This window comes from Otolemur garnettii, unplaced genomic scaffold (assembly GCF_000181295.1).
Source record: "Otolemur garnettii isolate 467f Iridium unplaced genomic scaffold, OtoGar3 scaffold00011, whole genome shotgun sequence".
NCBI classification, from domain to species: Eukaryota; Metazoa; Chordata; class Mammalia; order Primates; family Galagidae; genus Otolemur; species Otolemur garnettii.
This window is the reverse complement of record NW_003852406.1, coordinates 19,249,768-19,259,020: the sequence shown is the minus strand read 5'-3', so window position 1 is coordinate 19,259,020 and position 9,253 is coordinate 19,249,768.

The following is a 9,253-nucleotide window of genomic DNA, read 5'->3' as shown; positions in this document are numbered from 1 at the left end:
GTGGTAACTTGTAATTATTGAGGCCTACCCTGTGCGGGGCAGGCTACTTAGTTTACCCTTGCTACTTTCACTTTTTTTTCTCTGAACCATTGGAGAATCAGTTGAAGATATTGTGGTACTTTTCCGTAAGTACTTCAAGGTCTCCTACACAATTCCCCCTATAGTCATTACACCCAGGAAATTTACCCCTGCAATACTATTGTGAACAAAAGTTCTCTAAAACGAAATTTGGGAAAATAGACTTTATCCCAAGGAACAATTAGCAAGATGGGGGAACAGGAAAGCAGCCACCAATGTAAAACGAAGGTGTGTTCCAGAGAACAAAGGGAAGATTCATGTTCTATAACAAAAGTTTCAGCCAAGGTTCCCAATCAGGTCCGTTTATGCAAACAAAGAATTGAACCTTGCTTAGTTCTAATTGGCTGGCAACACTGAGCCCTGATTGGTTGGTTCAGGTGAGCTCTGAAAGTCCCAAAGATAAAAAGGTGTGAGTTGTTGGGAAACTCAGAGTATGTGATGACCCCTAGTTGGCAAATAGCCACTTTGGCCATGTTCTAAATTTAGGGCCATTTGGAATCCATTTGGAAGGATTGGCTCTTTCAGGTTCACATTTGACCTTGTTTTCCTCCTTATGATCAAAGCCTATTGGCAGAAAGCTTTCATGACCAAATTGGTTGGTTCACCCCATTTCAGTGCCCATCCTAGTTGGGAGGGCAGTGGCCACCTGAGCAAATAGAACCGTTTACTTCTGAGCAGCACTCGGGTACCCATTAAATTTGAATCAGTGTCTTTTGTGTTAAGTTGATTCTGGTTTCTGGCTGAAGCCAATTTAAAATCTGGTAGTGCCAGGTCAGTGATGCTAGTGGGGTCTCTTGCAAACTGTTCTAAAACAGGCCAGGACAATTTTAGAGAGGAGCAAATTGTTTAACCTAAATATGAGGTGGATCATTAAGACTCATAGGGTAGAACACAGAAGGACTCCTCTATCAGAGGGAAGCCAACTGAAAGTCTCTGGAAATTAGAAATTTAACCCAGTTAAGTCCAGCCAAGAGGCTTTCAGAGATTTGACCTGCTTTAGAATCTTAGATGTTTCCAATTCAACCTGACAGGAAGTATTTAACCAGGTTCAGCAGGAAATGTTAGCGACAACACAAACACAATCCCTCCCAGTGCTTTAGACTTTAGATCAGGGGTCCTCCAACTTTTTAAACAGGGGGCCAGTTCACTGTCCCTCAGACCACTGGAGGGCTGGACTGCAGGCCCCGAGACGAGTCAGCTGCTAAGCAGGACAGGCAGCAGCGGCAAAAACACCTGGCCGGCCAGATAAATGTCCTCGGCAGGCAGCATGTGGCCCGTGGGCTGTAGTTTGAGGACGCCTGCTTTAGATAGTCTAAAGCAATGCAGTCTAGGACCACATGAGCAAGGGCGTCCAGAGACCTTTGTCATGCCCTGCTAACAGGGAGACAGTGGAACAGGCAGTTCTGTTAATAGTGATGGAAAGATTTCTGATCATATATTCACTTCAGGCAGAACCTAGTCTGAAACAGGACCCCAGAAAGCTTCCTAACCTTGTTTTTTCACTAGAGTAAACCATGTCTGCCCCAACTTATGGGGATAAATTGCATTCTTGAGAGTGTCCATAACTATCATTTTCATAGTCTGAGGGGTTGTCATCAGAGTAGGTATAAACTACTGATAGGAAGGACTCTTATAGCCTTGGGATGTGAACTTGATACTCTAAAAGTTAGAGATTTAACAATTGTGATGGGGGCAATGACTTGACCCAAAGAGCAAATACCTGCATTTTCCCAGGACATGAGAAAGGGAAATTACGAATTTTCTGCTAAGGTAACTATGGTCAAAAAAGTAGCTTGGAGAGGCACACAACTGCCCTGAGAGTTCATAAAAATTCAAGGAGCTGTTTGCAGGCAAAAGAGCTTGGTTGAACTAAGTCATAATGGAGTGGTATGATGGAACTGACTGACTTGGGAAGTCATGGTAGAGGTATTGGTTCTGGGATCTATAGGTATACTGAAGAAGGCACTACAAAGGTCAATAGCTGAAAAGTAGTGGCTTTCCGGGGGGAGGGGATATTAGAGAGTAAGGTATGGGAGGTGGGAAGCACTGGGTGTCAAGGAATGACTATGTTATTGATAACCCTAAGATCCTGGACAGATCATCATCCTGTACCATTGGGTTTACAGATGGGGATGATGATAGCAAATTTTTTCATATAAAGTCTTATGGGTTGTATACCAGCCAGGGCCTCTGGATTCGGGGCATATTATTTAATGATGGGGAGGAGCTTATTATGATCTACCTGAATCTCTAACTGAGGTGCTGATGTGATAACATTGGTGTTGGATTGTGCCTGAAGACTCTTGGGTAGTCTTGGAGAGTAGGGTGGGCAGTGTTGGTGAGGCTATGTAAACAGATGGGAATTTGGGTAAAAGCTGTTTCTGTAGCAAAATGTCCTGCTAAGGATAAGTTAAGTATTATTTCCCCTTTTTAGAAGAAGAAAAGATGAGCCTTGTAGGTTTCTAAGAAGTCCCTTTCTAGGTGTATGAGGGTCAATGGGACAAGCAAAAAGCAATGACGCGGTGAAAGGTCCTAATTCAAAGGGGATAGGTAAGGATTTAGGACATGTGATAGGTTGGTTGGCTACCCTGATCACCTCCATGAACTCAGATTGTCCATCTGCAGAGGGAACATTAAAGTAAGCCAAGGTGAAGGTTGACTAGCACTCTGACTAGTCTATGCCCAATTCTAATATCCACTTTACATAATGGGTTAGTTGTAAGAGAGGGAAATCCCCTGGAGGTCCCCAGAGCATCCTGACTCTTGACTGGGGGAAGAAAGCAGAGGCACTTTATCAAGATTTAGTTGTAACAAAATACTGGAAGAAATTCAGAGAATTCAGAATCTAGTCCAGTCCACAGGCAGACAACAGAATTTGCAAACATCACACAGGGCTTCCATCTAATAAGAGGTGTACTCTAGTTTTCCTTGAAAAATAACTTTCCGGCTCGGCGCCTGTGGCTCAACCGGCTAAGGCGCCAGCCACGTACACCTAAGGTGGCGGGTTCGAATCCCCAGCCCGGACCCGCCAAACAACAATGACGGCTGCAACCAAAAAATAGCCAGGCATTGTGGCGGGCGCCTGTGGTCCCAGCTACTTGGGAGGCAGAGGCAGGAGACTCGCTTGAGCCCAGGAGTTGGAGGTTGCTGTGAGCTGTAATGCCACGGCACTCTGCCCAGGGGGACAGCTTGAGGCTCTGTCTCAAAAAAAAAAAAAAAAAAAAAGAAAAGAAAAATAACTTTCCCTTCCACATTGGTCATATAGAAAATCTCAGATTTGAGAACCTCTTAAGGGTAGGAAGCCAACCCAAAGCAGGTTTTAGATTTTACTAAGTCTTAAGATTCTTGAGCCTCCCAAGAAGTGACAACTTTCATTCTTTCACTGTGAGGCTGGGAACCCTGGAAGCCAGGTATTTTATTCACATTCTTAACTATGACATTTCCGCAAAAACCTTGGTAATATCATCAATATTTCCATTTGTATTCTGCTTCCAAAGAGAGAGCATATTTTTATTGAACCTTTGTAAATAAAATAAGACTACTCATCAATAGTTTCTGCATTTGGGAGGAATCAAGCAGGGATTAAAAGCAAAGGCTTCCACCTTTTCTCACAAATGTACACTTTACCAAATTATTGAAAACTATAGATAGCTTGTGGAAGAAGATTTCCTTGAATTTGGAAATTCATTTCCATTTAAGTAATGAACCAACAATGTTTTAAGTAAAAGTCATAAAAACATTACCCTTATCAATTACTTAATTTCATGCAATTAATTTTGTCTTGCTCAATCTCAATTAGCAGTTTCATGGAAAGCAATTTTGGATGTTACCAAATTGCAAATGCACCCAGAGAAGAATTTAAAATGGTAACTGTGGACGACAAAAACCCAGAACAGTCATAGTCAATGATCCGATGAGCATTTACGCTTGAGAAAGAAATTTAAGTATTTCTGCAGCACACAACCATTTAACATAGTAATCAGAATCATGGCTAATACATACCACACTATATCACAGACTTTTCGGAATCTCATATAATTTTGGAACACATTTTAAGAACACACTTATACAAATAAAACTCAAAGGAAATTAAACACCACTTGTTATCTGGCAATATTTCCTGTATCATTTACCCAATAAGCCTAATGATTTAATATCTCTATAAAATCAAAAAGACTTAATTTAGGATTTTGACCATAGGGAAACTTAGCAAAGATGTCCAAAGATTCAAAGTGCTTGGCTAAACAGAATCATAGTTCACAGTTTAATAATAGTTACTCACTTAACCAGAGTGATTAGCAAAAGATTTTAAAGGTAATACAGAAAGTAGCATGATATAAGCAACTTAACCCTTTTAAAGCTCAGTTTTTCTAAGTATTCAAAAACCTAACAAAGACAGCATGAAGCACAGGAAATTATCCTGGTAAAACACAGAATCTTTGTTTCCTAGGCCAGTTACATAAAAGGCAAAGGAAAAAAAAAAAAGATCTCCTAGAGCAGTGGCTCTCAACCTTCTAATGCTGCGACCCTTTAATATAGTTCCTGCGGGTCGCAACCCACAGGTTGAGAACCGCTGTCCTAGAGTATGATTGCTTCTTCTTGTAGACAGATCATTTAGATAACCTGAAAGTTAAACCTGATCTTAAAAGGGTGCTTGAATTTAATCAGGCAAAGGAAGAGTATGTCCAGGGTTAGGAATGTACACTATAATATACAGGGATGTAAATAAGAAAACTAGTACCTTAAGCAGGGGAATACATGGTTCTTAGTAACGACGCAGGAAGTCCTGGTTACATGGAACAATTCAGACACATCAAGACAAGCCAAGAGGGCTGGAGTTCTTCCTTTCTTTGGGATGCCAGGCCATTCTCTGGCTCCTTCTCCCCCACCCCGCCCATCTTCTCTTCTCTCTGCTCTTTTCTCTCTTTTTCTCATCTCTTCCCTTTTTCTAATATCAAATAAACTTATACTTTTATATTCTAAAAGGAAAAAAAAAAAGCCAAGAGTACAAAATCAAATAATACTGGAGTAAAACATTGATTTTCTAACCCTTCAAGATAAACTGTAACATCAGACCATTAACAGCAGAGTTAGAACAAGAAAAAGTTATAGGAGCTCACAGAAAGGTGGAAGGAGCGTCCTCACCCAGCAAAACAAAAAGAGACACCTTTTCGTGGATAGAAAGGAGGCTTGAATTTCCAGCCTAAAAACCAGGAAACTAGAGAGTTCTCAGGAGGAAAATGTGGCATAAATAGAAATTATTTGTAGTTTGGAAGATGGCTGTTAAAGGAGATTTCAGAATTAAAATAAAACTCTCTTGCAGTTTTACTAAGAGCAAATCAATATTTTAAGAAAATCTTGTTGGGCCAGATGCACTGACTTATACTTGTAATCCTAGCATTCTGGGAGGCTGAGGCAGGAGGATGGCTTGAGGTCAGGAGTATCAGATCACCTTGAGCAAAAGTGAGACCTAGCTCTACAATAAATAGACAAATTATTCAGGTGTGGTGGTGGGCACCCATAGTCCCAGCTACTAGGGAGGCTGAGGCAGGAAGATTGTTTGAGTCCAGGAGTTTAAGATCACAATGAGCTGTGATGATGCCACTACTGTACTCTAGCCCAAGCAGCAGAGCTAGACACTGTCTCAAAAAAAGGAAAAAGAAGAAGAAAGAAAAGAGAAAACCTTATTGTTAAAACCCCGAAGACCAAAAGTTTAAATTTGGTATCAATATGTTTGAATCAAAGTTCAATCCCTAGGAAAATATGTAACTATTTCCTTTCAGTTATAGTCAACCTGATCACACAGAAAATCCCCTTTTATAAATTTGCTTTTCCTAAACTTTGTTGTGGCTTATTGAGACCATTTATGAAATGCTTGGACTTTCTGCTTTGTCCTATATTTTCTTTTTCTTAAATCAGTAAATACTTCTTTACTCTAGGACAAACTTACCAGACAAAATTCTTTCTCATACAAAATTATTCTTTTTTCAATTTTCCTTACCAACAAATCCTACCTTCCTCATACACTTGCAGGCAGAATTGTTTTTCTCATGTCTGGGAGTTGAATCACATACATTAGTTACAATGTTAACTCTTAGCAACCCCAACTGTCAGTGAAAATCTAGGAAGTGAGCTTACATCAATCACGTAGCAACTATCCGAGAATACACTTTCCAGAGACATCGTCTTTCGAACAGAACTCTTTAATATTAAACAGGACATTTTTACTAACAGACCAAATAACTTTTGTTTCTCTGAAATAAGAAGCCAAAGTATATGAGCCTAAACTTGTACTTAACAACAGACATCTCAGCACTCCATCTCATCTGGAAATGATCTAGGCGTTCAATGGACATCCATCATTTACTTTAGCTTAGCAAAACTCTAAGGATACAGTTACTAAAAAGATTTCAGAAACCTGCCCAAGTAAGCATATTATAAAATATAACCATTATTAATAGTTCACTTACAAACTTTGATCCTGTCCACATCCACCTAATCCATTCATTCTTAACAATTATATCTGGAAAATTGCATGAGCCATCAGACCAATCTAGCCATCTTCCCAAGCTAAACTTTCTATCGACTGATTTTACATTACTGCATGCCAGGCAAGTATCTGTACAAATACATATTTGTCTGATAATTCAAAAGACACAGCCATTCCCATGAAATCAACAACTTTCGACTAGTCTCATTCACCAAAACTACAACCAAAAGTCACATACATGAACTTGAAAAGCATTTCGGCTTACTTGCTTAATTTATGAATATAAGCCAATTTTGTACTGTAGACAATGTATAAACAGACATGTATACACAGGTATACACAAAAATACAGACAAACACAAAGATCTTGCATTTTTAATTTTAAAACTTTAACCACAAATCAGGTGTAACTCACTAGGTTGAAAGGACAGGACTGCATCTCTGTAAATGGAACAGGCTGAAAGGTGTCAGTTCCATATAGCTGAATTACCAAATTTTAGAGAAAACAACATAGCAAATTTATATCTGAAACACAGAGAGAATTCAAGTGTCTCAAAAAGTAATAGGGATGTGTTGGAGGAAGATCAAAAATGGATGCCGAGCCAGTACAAAATCACAAGATTCTGCAAGAAAACACACAGATGGGTCCAGAAAACATTTAGAAATCTTTTCAAGGCTTGACGCCCATAGCTCAGCAGCTAGGGCATCAGCCACATACACTGGAGCTGGCCGGTTCAAATCCAGCCTGGGCCTGCCAAACAATGACAACTACAACCAAAAAGTAGCTAGATGTTGTGGGTGTAGTCCCAGCTACTCGGGAGGCTGAGGCAAGAAAATTGCTTAAGCCTAAGAGTCTGAGGTTGCTGTGAGCTGTGACACCACAGCACTCTACCTAGGGTGACAGCTTGAGACTCTGTCTCAAAAAAAGAAAAGAAAGAAAGAAGGAAAGAAGGAAGGAAGGAAGGAAGGAAGGGAGGGAGGGAGGGGTGGACGGAGGGAGGGAGGGAGGAAGGGAAGAAAGGAAAGAAAAAAAGAGAGAAAAAAAAAAAACCTTTTCAAAATAATCAGGTGGAAGAGGAAGGAGGGCATGAAGGATCAAGCACAGGCTTTAAAAGGTAGGAAAGAGGAGCCAGTGGAAAAACATTCTTCCAGAAGAGTTTTTGCAGCTTTGGTTTTAGTTTCACAAGCACTAACTTCTCTATTTCATGAAGCTGCTCCCTCAATTTGGGATAATTTTCTCTAAGAGAGGCAATAGTAGTATCTTGATTCCATTTAGAACTTTCAAAGAGCCATTAGGAAAACGCTTCCCATTGTCTCTGGGAGGTTCAGTATTTTCTTTGTGCACAGATGGGCAAATTTTGGAAATTCAAAAGGCACTTTGGCCACCAAAGTTTAAGATTATCCTGGGTAATTTTTTTGTCCAGAGACCTAGCGAATTGCAACTTCCTGGACCATAATTTCTGCTCATAAAGCAGAAGGTGGCTAAGCAGAAAAAAACTTAAAACATGTGCTACCCATTGTCCTGATCTGATGAGGGCATCCCTTCCAGTGCCCTTAGTATCCTCACAAAACCTTACAGATAGACAAATTCAGATGGGAGGCCTCAAACCTCCCAGTCAACTGGGGCCAACAGAAAAGCCCTCCCCAAACCCTAACAGGGAATGTTCCCTCTGGGGTCTAGAGGGAACCAAACAGGACTGGGAAAGACAAGGAAGGATCCCACACACACACACACAAACCTAGAGGCAACAAGGTTATGTCTCCTATTAGATCAGAGGGATGGAACCAGCTGGGAAGGACACCCCCCCGCCAAGCCTGGGGCAGAAAGGAAGATCCCCACTGGAGTCCACATAGAGGGGCTTACAGGGAAGGAATATAAAGTCTTCAGCGCCTCAACCAAACATGAGAGATCTGACTTGAAGAGGATCTTCCTGAACCCACTCCCGGATCCTGTTAAGACAACTGAGCACGAGGCACTCCCGTAGGCACCAATGTGTTGGTTCAGGATAATGCTGGAAGGACATCTGGGGGTCACTTTGAGTCCTATTTCTGATACTAAGAATGTGAACAACAGTTTTCAGAAAAGGAATTTGGAGGAAAGAGACTTTATTCCATCAGTTTGCAAAGTAGAGGGGTGCCGCCTCTGGTGAAGGTGTGTTCCAGAGAACAAAGAGAAGGCTTAAATTTTATAGCAAAAGTTCCTCTGATGGGTCCCAATCAGGTCCATTTATGCAAATGAAAGACTGAAACCTGCTTAGTTCTGATTGGCTGATAAGCTGAGCCCTAATTGGTTGATTCTGGTGAGCTCTGAAAGTCCAAAAGATAAAAAGGTGCTGCTAGTTTTTGAGGAACTTAAAGTACTTGTGTGACACCCCACCCCAACCCCAGTTAGCAAATGGCTGACTCTATTTTAAATTTAGGCCCAGTTACCCATTTGGGATCCATCTTGACGGACTGGCTCTTTCCAGTACGCATTTGTTCGCATTATTATACTATCCATGTGAAAATTTACTCAATTATCTCAGTAACAACCGTAATAGTTCCCCACCCTATTTAAGATCCAATCTGAGGGCTCGGCGCCTGTGGCTCTATCGGCTAAGGCGCCAGCCACATACACCTAAGGTGGCGGGTTCGAATCCCCAGCCCGGGCCCGCCAAACAACAATGATGGCTGCAACCAAAAAATG